Source organism: Nicotiana tabacum, chromosome 23 (assembly GCF_000715075.1).
Source record: "Nicotiana tabacum cultivar K326 chromosome 23, ASM71507v2, whole genome shotgun sequence".
NCBI classification, from domain to species: Eukaryota; Viridiplantae; Streptophyta; class Magnoliopsida; order Solanales; family Solanaceae; genus Nicotiana; species Nicotiana tabacum.
The window spans coordinates 41,514,661-41,529,883 of NC_134102.1; positions in this window are offsets into that span (position 1 = coordinate 41,514,661).

Sequence of the window (15,223 nt, forward strand, 5' to 3'; positions counted from 1 at the left end):
ATCAACATGTGATATCATAACATACTGAATGCGAAAGATAAACTAACACATGCTGATATACTGAAAGTCTGAATGATATAAATCAAGTGCGGAAACACTAATTAAGTCTGAAACATATCTTTAGCCAAAATTTCTTAACATGAAAAGCCTACGACTCTGTCTAACTATTACTCTAGTCTATGAAACCTTTAATGAAGTACTGAAAACACTGATTGTCTGAAAATACTGAAGAATATAAGGTAATTATAATGCCCCGAAAGAACTGGGGATGACCAAATAGCTGGCACGAGAATCCTAGAGCTCTGAATTATCAACCTGTAAATCATTATATGCATCGTGAGATGCAGGCCCCGAGCAAAAGGGATGTCAGTACATTTGAATTGCACTGGTATGTAAAGCAACTGAAAGAAAGAACTGTAAATGCTGAAACTAAATTTGAGCTGATAACTGGTAACTAAAATGATAACTGATAACTGATAACTGAAATAATAACTGATAAATGATTACTGAAATGATGACTAACAACTGAACAAATCAAAGAAAGTAAGGATATGAATACTCCATCTTCTGAATGATGAACAACCTGTTTATTTGAATAAACTACGGTCTCAGGCCCAATATATATGTGCACAAGCTACGGCCTCGGGCTCAAGTACAGGTGTTCAATATTCAGGATTTAAATAAGGAACTGAGAATCATACTGCAATATATGATACTAAAATACCGAACCCTACTAGGTTACATGATATCGAAATGCTGAATAGGACTCGACTGGAATATGTATTCACAATAAAATGATCTGTCATAACTGAGACTCATAGGATATTGAATGAATTATGAAACCATGTCATCTAGAGAATAGAAATTCTACAACTATTCATGGAACTGAGACATAATTAATTTCTGAGGAAATTTGCAATAGTCATAAGAATGAGACATAGGGAGAATCATAAACATTCCCAAACCTAGAGAGTTAGCCTTACATACCTTAACTTCCTGCTTTTGAGCATAATACAACATTCGTCAACCCTTTCAACTTTAATCTATATTAATACAAGTCAAAGGGATTCCATATTAGCAATAGTACTCATATTTTGGTCACTTAGGCATTTTATCAAACCCCTTATGGGCGTAAAGCCTCATAGCCCTCATTAATGGTGTTTCTACACCCAACAAGCCATTCTCTTGCTCCTAGGTAAGTTCTAAAATCTCAAATTTCTTATAATCAATATCATTCTTCTTTACCCATAAGATAAACAACACCCTTAACCAATAATCAATAACCAACAACCCAAATCTATAACCGTTCATGATTTTCTATCAAACCCATCAACTCATATCTCATGAACTTAGAGTCTATAATCATTTAGCCAATGATATAATCAATTAGAAGGTGAAGATATTACCTTTTGACATTCAATCCTCTTGAATTTGAGTTCTAGGATTTATTTTCTCAACCATGATGTTCCAATCGAATATCTAATGATTTGAAGGGTTTACCCATGTTAATAAGGTATTGGAGAATTAAAATCAACTTAGAATCACCATTAGAACTTACCTTGGATGGTGGAGGGACCTTGGGGGAGGTTAGGTTCTTGAGAGCTTCCCTTTCTAGAGCAAGTTTTTGTGTTTTTGGGTGTGGGGGACGAAGTAAGGCTTTAAAAATGACTGCCTGGGTGCGCTCTCACGTAATTGAAGGCCCAACCCCGCAACTAACGTTCAGAAAGGCAGTAGCACTACCATAAGTGTGCGGTCGCGCACGGGACCATCCGGGCACGCACCTGGCGCACGTACTGTGCATTGCTCAGTAAAATGCACATAACATTTTGCACAGAGATTCCTTCGGGCTCCATAATATATCATTGGAAAGCTAATTCAAAGGGCTACAACTTTTATGTTTTGACGTTTCCTAAATTCCTTACACATGTTCACTACATACTGCTGCAAGATAGAGCTTTTGTAAACTTAGTCAATTTTATCAAATCTTGAATACTTCACTCTCCGTCTTGATTCTAAAATAACTATTTCCACCCATACTCATACCGATAGAACTTCACATGTCCAAAATATAACATTACTACTCATTTAACACATTCATACATAAGCCGAATTTACGGGGTGTGACATTATCTCCCCCTTGGGATCATTTGTCCTCAAATGATTGTCCTGGCTGTAACTATGACTAACTCTGGACCTTAAACATGTCTGATGGAGACATGTGAATACTGAACGGAATGACTGCTGAATTGATTGAATATTGAGATGACTGAATATTGAAAGACATAGAGATTATAATATAAGGTCTAAATAAAAGGTTAGTTACCTTCAACATTTCTCTGAAACACCCTCCAACTATCATAGCATATCACAAGCCTCACAGGGCATCATAATACACATAGCATGAAACATATACGCAAATATTGAACTAACATGGATATGAATATTGAATTGGCACAAATATTTGAGTATTGAACTGACATCAATATCTGAGTGCTAAGTTGGCAAGAATGTTTGAGTACTGGACTTCCATGAGTATCTTAGTGTTAAACTTACATGAGTATCTGAGTACTGGAAACTTGAATATCATAACATGACACGTAAAGTACTGGGTGTACAATCACTAATTCTGGTGGCAACTCCAACTCATAAGCTATTTGTCCGATCTTTTGTAGGATCATATACGGCATGATATATCTGGGACTGAGCTTTCCTTTCATCCCAAATCTTATAACACCTTTCAAATGCCAAACTTTCAGAAACACCCAATCATTAACTTGAAACTCTAGGTCTCTATGTCGCACGTCCGGATAGAACCTTTTGCGACTATGAGCCGTTTTCAAATGCTCTTGAATCAAATTGACTTTCTCCACAGCCTGATAGACCAAATTTGGTCCCAACAACTCTATTTTAACCAATTGGCGATCTACACCTTCGCCCATACTGTAAGGCCCCGTTAAGAATTTCCTAATGATTTAAGATTTTAAAGTGCGCCAACTATATTTGGGGATAACGTATTCAAGTATTAAAGGAGACCTATGGTATAGGACCACATCATTTTGAAATAAAAATATATGTTTTAGGTGTGTTGGAATATACTAAGGAATTTTGTGAATGGAAAGAACATGTGTGGAACAAGTTGGATACATTAAGTGGAAAAGATGTCTCAATTCGCATAAAATCCTACTTCAAACGCATGATTGTACCAAACTATAATGACTTAGGAGATGATATACCTATAAAATTAAAGCCATTTGAGTCTAGTTTCCAATACATCAAACCGTTTGTCATTTGGATATTTCTACAGAAAGTTATGACCATTTTACCGGACTTATGCCATATGCGTGATCAGATGTGTGGCCGCGCATATTAGAGGGTATTCTGCCTCAGATGCACGACCAGGTGCGAGGTCGCGCATGTAAGAGCCCATTAAATACCCCCAAGGCCGGGTAGAGAGAGGGGTTAAGTCATTTCTTGAGCTAAAATCTAATATTTTTAGAGTGAGAGAGTGCCCTAGAGTGGGAAAGTGTTCCTCAACAAATGTTCTTCAATTCTTGCTCAAATCTTGGAAGATTAACAAGAAAAACCCACAAGGTCTTCATCATAAAGGTAAGATTCCACACCCTAACTCTCAATCTCAAATTTTATCTAGAATTGGGTAATTAGTAAGATAATTTTTGGGCATGGGAGTTGTTCATCTTGCATGCATGTGTTATCAAAGGGGGTAAGAAGATTGTTGAGATAAGAATGATAAATAGTGGGTTTGGGATGATGGAATCCACCATAGGAGGACCTTGAAAGCTTAATGTACACCTAGTGTTTGATAAAATGCTTAAATGAGCTAGAACCATGATCATCCTCCTAATTTTGGTTCAATTTGTTATATTTCTAAAATAGATTGAAGTTACTAAGAATTTCGGAATATTTTAGAGTTTAAGAAAGCTCAATTGAGGTATGTTGGCTAAATTACTCTTTTAGAAATGAATTCCATCATGTTACCATAAGTTTCAATTATGGTTGGCTCAAGTTCCTTATTCCCATGTTCCGAGTTGTTCCCAATAAATTCGATTATCCAAAGTAAGCAAAGTGTCGAAAGATGTATGTATTCAAAATGTGTTCCGAATGTTCCTATCACATTATGTTATCCTTTGGGAATGTGTTCAAGAATGATATGTGTATTAAAATGCTATGTCTTTGAGTCATGTTTCAAATAAATGTTATGATGCCAAATTGTGTGAAAAAATCTCAATATGCTTAAGACTCTTAATTGCTCATATGTGTACCTAAAGTCTTGATTGGAAATGTCTTATTGTTGATAATCTATAAAGATGGTTGGAAATGAAATAAGTGAATTGGAGATATAAAGTGTGGCCAATGTGCCAAGAGTGAAAGTTATACTTATGGCAAGAGGTGCCAATGAAATGAGATAATGTGAGAAAGATTTTGAAATGAGCTTTGATTTAACTGTTCCAAAATTACTTCAAAAGTAGATTTGTCTAAAAGCTTATGTCCTCAAGTCATGCCCCAATGTGGTTGTTTTAACTAATGATATGCTTTATGAGTATTTTCAATATGTTTTGCATTCTTACATATTCGTGAGTGGAAATTATGTATTTTTCTTTTTGGGGAAAAGTATTTCAAGAATAAATGATGTGTTACTCGTTTATGATTTTAACTTGCGCATCGATTGCCAATCAGTTTACTCCATTTCTTGAAAATAATCTATTGTGCTTAAATACTTCATTTCTAATGAACTTAAAGTTGTGATTTCCGAAATATTATATATGTTGATATTATGATGATGATCCATGAAAGTAATGAAATGAAAGTGTGGAATATGAAATACGGCCACTGTGCCATGATTAAAGAATCACATGTATGGCCAAGAGAGCCAATGAAATAATGATGTTGTAAGAAGATGAAAATACCACTGAGGCTATAAATGGTGTGAAAGGTTATGAGGTAAATACATTTGTATTGTTGTTTCCTTTGTATGCAAATAAAAAATATTTTTGGGAGTATCGATAGTCACCGAGGAAGGATAGGTTGAAATAACCTAACCCCGAAACTACACGTGCCAGTGTAGGAGTGGATTGTGATTATTTTTCTTATTTGGGATGAGATTGGTGTGATAAAATTATTACCCTTATTTGGGATGAGATTGATGTGATAACATTATTCCCCTTAATTGGGATGAGATGATTGATTAGAAAAGCATGATGTAGATCCACACAACATTGTGGTGAGATGGCATAGCCGACCGAGTCGTGATCGGACAGCATGTCGCACACATGGTGGTGATTGTGCTTGAAATTGTAATCGAAATTGTGATTGTGGTTGATGTCTCAGATGAGATGGCCTAGTCGATCGGGTCGTGATCGAACTCCATTCTAAAAGTACGGTGGTATTGGTATTGTGAACAATGGTATATCGGTGATAAAGATCTCCCAACCAAAAATAATATTATATTCGTATTTTGGAAATTATTATGTTTTAACTTGGCATTTGGATATCATTGATTGTGACTTGCTGTTTCTATGATTTTCCCTTTCTTATATTGGCATTCTAGTTTGAAAGTGGACAGTTAGCTTTACATACTAGTACTATTCCATATGTACTAACGTCCCTTTTGCCGGGGTGCTGCATCTTCAATGGATGCAGGTGGTTCATCAGCGGGCAGCTTTGGTCCTTGTTAGCAGTCACTCTCTATTCAGCAGGTTTTGGTGAGCCCCACTCTATTCCGGGCCTGATGTCATTTGAGATGTAGATTATGTTTTAAGGTATAACCGGGGCTTTTTTGTCGGCACTTCTATACTACTCTTCTATTGTACTTAGAGGCTCCATAGACAGGTTTTGGGTGGTGTTTGATGTGGGAAATTGAACTAGAAATGTTGGTATTTGGCAAACACATTTTTTATTATATCTAATAAACTTGTAATATTTTGGAAATTATGAATGAAGCTGCTAATGAAAATGAAATGGGAGTTGTTAATGAAATCTTTTCAGTGTTTGATTAATGGAGTGCATCTCCTCTTTATCCATGGATGAGTTTGGGTAGAAAAAAATCTAATAGGCTTGCTCGACCGGGTTCACTCGGTTGAGCGCCGGTCGCACTCCCCGAGTTTGGGGCGTGACACATGCAGAGTCTCGCACGGTGCCATCTTGATACTAGAATGGTAGTTGTTATTATGAGCAAACTCAATGAATAGTATGTGATCATTCCAATTACTTTTAATATCAAGGACATATCCTCAAGTGTTTGAATAATACGCTCTGCATGTCCATCTTTCTGAGGATGGAAAACTTGTGCCTAATCCTTTCTGAAAGGACTTCTAAAAGTTCATTTTAAATTGAGCACCACGGTCCAAAATGACGGACAACGGGATTCCATGCAATCAGACGATTTCCTGAATGTACAACTTGGCATAATCTTCTACTGAATCTGTGATCTTTACTGGCAATAAATGTGCTTACTTGGTAAGTCGATTTACAATCACCCAATCAAATCACGCTTGCAAAATGAGCAAGATAATCCTGTTGTAAAGTCCATATTTACCATCTCCACTTAAGAATATGTGTATTCTATGGTAAAACACTAGGCTTTCTGCTGCTCGACTTTCACTTGCTGATAATTCGGACACTTGGCCACAAAGTCTGTGATGATCTTTTTCATGTCGTTTCACCAATAAATCTCCTTAAGACCATGATACATCTTTGTGGGACCTGGGTGAATAGAATGCCTAGAATTGTGGGCTTCTGACATAATTCGCTCTCTGAGCCCATCTATGTCTGGAATGCATAGTCTGCCTTGGTACCTTAAATATCACGACCCAAACTAACCCCTGTCGTGATGGAACCTATAGTGGGACTAGGCAAGCCGACTCATTTCCAAAACAAACCGATATTTTTATTTCAAAGATAATTTCAATGTTATTTAACATAAAAAAACCTTCGTAAAGGAGTTCCAATCAAAATAAAAGTGCGGAAGAAAAAGACCGATATCGGGGTGTCACTAATCATGAGCATCTACTACAAACTGTCTAACAATATCAAGGCTAACTCATCCTGGAAAAATAACTAAATACAACTAGAGGAAGATAAGAGGGAGAAGAGCAGGGGCTGCGATCGCCAAACAACTACCTTGTTATCTCCAAAAATAATCTGCAACCAGAACAATCAATAACTGCTACCGTGTCCAGCTATACCTGAATCTGCACACAAGGTGCAGGGAGTAATGTGAGTACGCCAACTCAGTAAGTAACAACAATAAATAAAGACTGAGCAGTAGTGACGAGCAACAAAGCATATAGCATTCATATCAGGAAATCTCAGTGAAATACCACATGCTTTTAAAAAAGTCAGGATTTGAATCAAAACATCTCGTTTAAACCCAGTTCCAGTAAAAATCAGTTAAAGATATTTTTCAACAGTTTTCAAACACAGAAAAAATGCAAGGTAAGCAAAAATGATGAAATCATAAACAACCCCTCGGGCAAAACATCACTCATATACAGCCCCTAGGGAAAACTTCACAGTCACTCATGCCACTCGAGCATACCTCACAATCACTCTTGCCACTCGGGCATACCTCACAATCACTCATACTTCCCAGTCATTCAGCACTCAACACTCGACACTCACACTCAGTAGGTACCTGCGCTCACTGGGGGTATGTACATAATAATAAAGTATGCTGCACACGGGCATCCCCGATCCACACTCATCCTCAGAAATCAGGCCATCGGCCTCACTCAGTCATAAACCTCTCAAGCCACTCGGGCATTTCAGTAAAACAGGGCATTCGGCCCAAAACATTTATATGCATCAAAATAGAGTCATAAAATTGAGTTACGCAGTAAACAAGTATAAACATGATTGAGTATGGATTTTCAATCGAAAACAATGAGAGGATGGCAAAACAAAGCCCCTAAGGGTCCAACCAGCATTGGCGCAAGGCCCGAACATGGCATTCATCCCAATTTACAGAAACTCTTTCTAAAACATATAAGTATCATATAGTTTTAACAAAATATGCAACTTTACAGTTGCTACGGGACGGACCAAGTCACAATCCCCAACAGTGCACGCCCACACGCCCGTCACCTAGCATGTGCTTCACTAATAATAGTAGAATGATACAAAATCTGGGGTTTCGTACCCTCAGGACTAGATTTACAATCGTTACTTACCTAAAGTCGTGAAATTCTTATTCTGCAATGTCCTTTCCTAGTGAATTGGTCTCCAAACGCCTCAAATATGGTCATAAATAATTCGTTTCTGTCAATAAATTCATTGGAATTAATCCCTCAAGAAAATAATGATTTTTCATAAAAATCCGAAAATTAGCTCAAAAATTGCTCGTGGGGCCCACACCTCGGAACTCGACAAAAGTTACAAAATTCGGAAGCCCATTCAACCACGAGTCTAACCATACCAATTTTACCAAAATCCGACCCCAACTCGACCCTCAAATCTTCAATTTAAACCAAGAGGGTTTTCAAATTTTCCCAACTCAATTCACCAATTAAATGATAAGAACAACCATGGATTCAGGTAATTTACCAATATTGAGTTAAGAACACTTACCCCGTTGTTTCCTCTGAAAATCACCCAAAATCACATCAAATCTGAGCTCCAAATCATCAAAAACTAATTTCAGAACTTAAACTCACTGCCCAGACTATTCTTCTTCGTGAACGCAGTCAGTGCCTCGCGTTCGCGAAGCACAAAATAGCTCCCGTCCAAATTCCTCCTTCGCGAACGTGACATCACCCTCGCATTCACGAAGCACAAAATACCTCTGCCTTAATGCCTTCTACGCGAACGCGTTCAATCCATCGCGAACGTGATGCTTTGTTCCCTCTCACTACGCGAACGCGACACCACCTACGCGAACGCGTAGACCAATTGCCTAGGGTCCTCAGCTACTTCCTCTCTTCTTCGCGAATGCGTAATACCTCTCGCGTTCGCGATGAACACCCAGTCCACCCTCCGCGAACGTGTTCTTCTGTTCGCGAACGCGAAGAGCAAATATTGCCAGCCTCTCAGTTCCTCTCCGCGAATGCGAGGCTCTACTCACGAACACGATGAAGGAAACCAGATGGTGCATCATAAAAATCTAGCAGAGTTCCAAGTCCATAATCTAACCTGTTAACCATCCTAAACTCACCCGAGCCCCTCGGGACCTCAACTGAATATACCAACAAGTCCTAAAACACCATACAGACTTACTCAAACCCTCAAATCACCTCAAACAATGCTAAAATCATGAATTACACCCCAATTCAAGCCTAATGAACTTTGAAATTTCTAATTTCTACAAATGACTCCGGAACCTATCAAATCACGTTCGATTGACCTCAAATTTTGCACACAAGTGATAAATGACATAACAGAGGTATTCCAATTTTTAGAATCAGATTCTGACCCCGATTTCAGAAAGTCAACCCCCGATCAAACTTCTCAAAAATTAAACTTTCGGCATTTCAAGCCTAATTCCTCTACGGACCTCCAAATAATATTCCGGACACGCTCCTAAGCCCAAAATCACCATACGGAGCTATTGAAATTATCAAAATTCGAATTCGAGGTCATTTAAACATAGGTCCATATCCGGTACACTTCTCTAATTTAATTAAATTATTTTCTAATATTGAGACTAAGTGTCTCATTTCACTCCGAGTTCCTTTCGGACCCGAACCAACTAACCCGATATAACATAATATAGCTGAATAACACAAAAAGAAGTAGAAATGGGGAAAATGGGGCCATAACTCTCGAAACGACTGGCTGGATAGTTACATCCTCCCCTTCTTAAACATCCGTTCGTCCTCGAACGGGTCTAGAAACATACCTGGAGTCTCGAATAGGCGTGGATGTCTACTCTGCATCTCTCGCTCAGTCTCCCAGGTGGCCTCCTCCATAGGCCGACCTCTCCATTGCACATTTATTGAAACTATATCCTTTGACCTCAACCTTCGAACCTGCTGATCCAAAATAGCCACCGGCTCCACATCATATCACCCTCCAACTGAACTGTGCTAAAATCCAAAACATGGGACGGATCTCCAATATACTTCCGGAGCATGGAAACATGAAACACTGGATGCACACTCGACAAACTGGGTAGCAAGGCAAGCTTATAAGCCACCTCCCCAATCCTCTGAAACACCTCAAAAGGCCCAATGAACCCGGGGCTCAACTTGCCCCTCTTCCTAAACCTCATAACACCCTTCATGGGTGATATCTTCAGCAAAACCTTCTCCCCAACCATAAAAGACACATCACGAACCTTCCTATTCGCGTAGCTCTTCTGCCTAGGTTGTGTCGTGCGAAGCCGCTCCTGAATCAATTTCACCTTATCTAATGCATCCTGGACTAAGTCTGTACCTAAGAGCCTAGCCTCACCCGGCTCAAACCATCCAACCAGAGATCTACACCTCCTCCCATATAAAGCCTCGTACGGAGCCATCTGAATACTCGACTGATAACTGTTTGTTATATGCAAACTCTGCGAGTGGCAGAAACTAGTCCCATGAACCCCCAAAGTCAATGACACAAGCACATAACATGTCCTCCAATATCTGAATAGTGCGCTCGGACTGCCCGTCCATCTGAGGGTGAAAAGTTGTGCTCAACTCAACCTGAGTACCCAACTCTTGCTGCACGGACCTCCAAAACTGCGATGTGAACTGAGTACCCCTATATAAAATGATGGAAACTGGGACACCATGCAGGCGAACGATCTCTCGAATGTAAATCTCAGCCAACCGCTCTAAAAAGTAAGTAGTACCAACTGGAATGAAGTGCGCGGACTTGGTCAGCCGATCCACAATAACCCAAATAGCATCGAACTTCCTCAAAGTCTGTGGGAGCCCAACTACAAAGTCCATGGTGATCCGCTCTCACTTCCACTCTGGGATCTCTAATCTCTGAAGCAAGCCACCCGATCTTTGATGCTCATACTTAACCTGCTGACAGTTGAGGCACCGAGCCACAAACCCAACTATATCCTTCTTCATCTGCCTCCACCAATAGTGCTACCTCAAATCCTGGTACATCTTCGCAGCACCCGGATGGATGGAATACCACGAGCTGTGGGCCTCTTCAAGAATCAACTCTCGAAGCCCATCTATATTAGGCACACATATCCGGCCCTGCATTTTTAGCACGCCGTCATCACCAATAGTCATATCCCTAGCATCACCTCTCCGAACCCTGTCCTGAAGAATGAGCAAGTGGGGGTCATCATACTGACGCTCCCTGATACGGTCATAAAGAGAAGCCCTGGAGACCACACAAGTCAGTACCCGACTAGGCTCTGAAATATCCAATCTGACAAGTTGGCCTGCTAAGGCCTGAACATCCAATGCCAAAGGTCTCTTTGTTACTGGAAGATATGCTAAACTCCCCAAACTCTCTGCCCGACGACTCAAAGCATCGGCCACCATATTGGCCTTCCCCTGATGGTACAAAATAGTGATATCATAGTCCTTAAGAAGCTCCAACCATCTACGCTGACGCAAATTAAGATCCTTCTGCTTTAACAGATACTGCAAACTTCGGTGATCAGTATAGATCTCACAATGAACCCCATACAAATAATGACGCCAAATCTTCAAGGCGTGAACAATGGCTGCTAACTCTAGATCATGGACAGGATAGTTCTTCTCATGGGTCTTCAACTGGCGTGAGGCATAGGCAATCACCCTACCCTCCTACATCAAAACACAACCAATGCCTATCCTCGAGGCATCACAATACACGGTGTAAGAACCTGAAGCTGATGGCAGAACTAATACTGGAGCTGTGGTCAAAGCAGTTGTGAGCTTCTGAAAGCTCTCCTCACACTCATCCGACCACCTGAATGGAGCACCATTTTGGGTCAATTTGGTCAAGGGCGATGCAATAGATGAAAATCCCTCCACAAAGCGACGTTAATAACCCGCCAAACCAAGAAAGCTCCTAGTCTCCATGGCTGAGGACGGTCAGGGCCAACTCTGCACCGCCTCTATATTCTTCGGATCCACCTGAATACCCTCACTGGACACCACGTTCCCCAAGAATGCTACTGAACTGAGCCAAAACTCACATTTGGAGAACTTTGCATAAAGTTTCTCCTCCCTCAATCTTTGTTATACAACCCTCAAATGCTGAGCGTGCTCCTCCTGGCTACGAGAGTACACCAGGATGTCGTCAATGAATACAACGACGATTGAGTCCAAATAGGACTGGAATACACTGTTCATCAAATGCATGAACGTTGCTGGGGGCATTGGTCAGCCCAAAATACATCACCAGGAACTCATAATGGCCATATCGGGTCCTGAAAGTTGTCTTAAGAATATCTGAATCCCGAATCTTCAGTTGGTGATAACCGGACCTCAAATCAATCTTGGAGAAAACCCTCGCTCCCTGAAGCTGGTCGAATAAATCATCAATACGAGGCAAAATATATTAACTGTGACCTTGTTCAACTGCCTGTAATCAATACACATTCTCATGGAACCATCCTTCTTTTTCACAAATAGAACCGGTGCACCCCAAGGTGACACACTAGGCCGAATAAACCCCTTATCAAGGAGTTCCTGAAGCTGTTCTTTCAATTCCTTCAACTCCGCCTGTGCCATACGATATGGTGGAATAGAAAAGGGCTGAGTGCCCGGCACAAAATTAATACCAAAGTCAATATCCCTATCAGGCGGCATGCCCGGCAAGTCTGCAGGAAACACATCCGGAAAATCACGTACCACTGGAACAGAATCAATGACAGGAATCTCTGCACTAACATCCCTCACAAAATCCAAATAAGATAGGCAACCCTTCTCAACCATGCGCTGAGCTTTCAAATATGAAATCACCCTACATGGTACATAATCTACAGAACCGCTCCACTCAACCACCGGAATTTCCAGCATAGTCAACGTCACCATCTTAGCGTGACAATCTAGAACAACATGACATGGAGATAACCAATCCATACCCAATATCATGTCAAAGTCGACCATACTGAGCAGCAAAAGGTCCACTTGGGTCTCCAAACCCCCAATAGTAACCACACATGACCGATATACGTGGTCCACAATAATAGTATCGCCCACAGGAGTAGATACATGAACAAAAGAAACTAGAGACTCACGGGGCACATCCAGAAAATGGGCGAAATACGAGGAAACATATGAATATGTGGAACCAGGGTCAAATAATTCTGAGGCATCTCTGTGACAAACTGAGACAATACCTGTAATCACAGCATCTGAAGCAATAGAATCTAGTCTGGTAGAGAGAGCATAGAAACGGGCCTGGCCACCCCTGATCTGCCTCCCCCTCTAGGGCGACCCCTAGCTGACTGACCTCAACCCCGAGCTGACTGGGCGGGTGGTGAGGTAACTGATGTTGTAGTCGGAGGCTGACTCCTCTGCTGAGATAGAACTCCAAGACGACGAGGACAGTGCCTCCATATATGCCCAAGCTCCCCACACTCAAAACAACTCCCTGGTGCTGGCGGCGAAAACTGAAGGGAACCCCTAGCACCAGGATAACTAGTAGAAGAACCTGGCATGGAACAGCCCTGAATAGGTGGAGCACGGGACGAACTCTGAACTGGAAGGGCACTAAGTGATGAGTGGCCCTGATGAGAACTATGAGAACTATGAGAACCATGGTCAGATGATGCACCACGGCAAAATGGCCGAGCTGACTGAGTTTGTCTGAAATGACGACCTCTACCGTGTTGGAACTAACCCCCAAAAGGAGCACCGCTGAATCCACCCTAACCACGAGGCCTCTTGGCCTCCCTCTCAACCCTCTCCTGACCGTGAACCATCTCAATCTGCCGAGCAATGTCGACAACCTCATCAAAGGTAGCACCTGAAACCCGCTCCCTGGTCATGAGCAACTGTAGTTGATAAGTGAGGCCATCAATAAACCTCATGATCGTCTCTCTATCCGTGGGAATCAACCAGATAGCATGACGGGCTAACTCGGAGAACCGCATCTCATACTACGTCAGAGACATATCACCCTGGCGAAGCCGCTCTAACTGTCTATGCAGCTCTCTCTGCAGGATCGAGGCACGAACTTCTCCAAAAAGACCACGGAGAACTACTGCCAAGTAAGGGGTGCTGCGCCAATAGGCCTACGCCTCTCGTAAGTCTCCCACCATCTGAGTGCAGCCCTAGAAAACTGAAAGGTAGTGAATGAGACCCCACAAGTCTACAAAATACCAGCAGTACGGAGTATCCTCTGACACATGTCCAAAAATTCCTGAGCATCCTCTCTCTCTGTGCCACTGAAAGGTGGTGGCTGGAGTCTCCCAAACCTCTCCAACCTACGCTGATCATCCTCAGGCATAGCAGGAACCACATAATCTTGAGCAACTGCAACCGGCTATCTGAAGGCCCTGAATAACCTGCTCGGGTGTGCGAGCGACGGGAGTCTGAGTGCCTCCCCTAGCCTGAGAAGTGGCTGTGGCCGTCAAAATAGAGACCGCCTGAGCAAGGCCGGTACACGCTGTCAGAATCTGAGTTAGGCCCTCCTAAAGGCCTAGAATCACAATAGGCACAGGTGGTGCCTGAGCTGGTGCATCAACAACTGGAACCTGGTCCTGATCTGAGACAACCGATGGATCTACAGGTACTGCCCCAGCTGCTGTACGGGCTGCACCTCTACCCCTACCACGGCCTCTACTACGGCCTCAGCCTCTCGCGGACCTGGCTGGTGGCTGGCCCTCCTGACTGGTAGCATGAGTCCTCACCATCTGTGAGAGAATGAAACAACAAATGTTTAGTTACTAGAATCAACAGATTCGCATGACAAGAATTCAAGAATGTGGAGTTTCCTAAAGGTTCTGCAGCCTCTTGAAGATAAGTACAGACATCTCCGTACCGATCCGCAAGACTCTACTAAACCCTCTCATGACTCGTGAGACCTATGTAACCTAGGCTTTGATACCAATCAGTCATGACCCAAACTAACCCTTGTCATGATGGCGCCTATCGTGGGACTAGGCAAGCCGACTCATTTCCAAAACAAACCGATATTTTCATTTCAAAGATAATTTCAACATTATATAACATAAAAGAAACCTTCGTAAAGGAGTTCCAATCAAAATAAAAGAGCGGAAGGAAAAGCCCGACATCGGGGTGTCACTAGTCATGAGCATCTACTACAAATTGTCTAACAATATCAAGGCTAACTCAGCCTGGAAAAATAACTAAATACAACT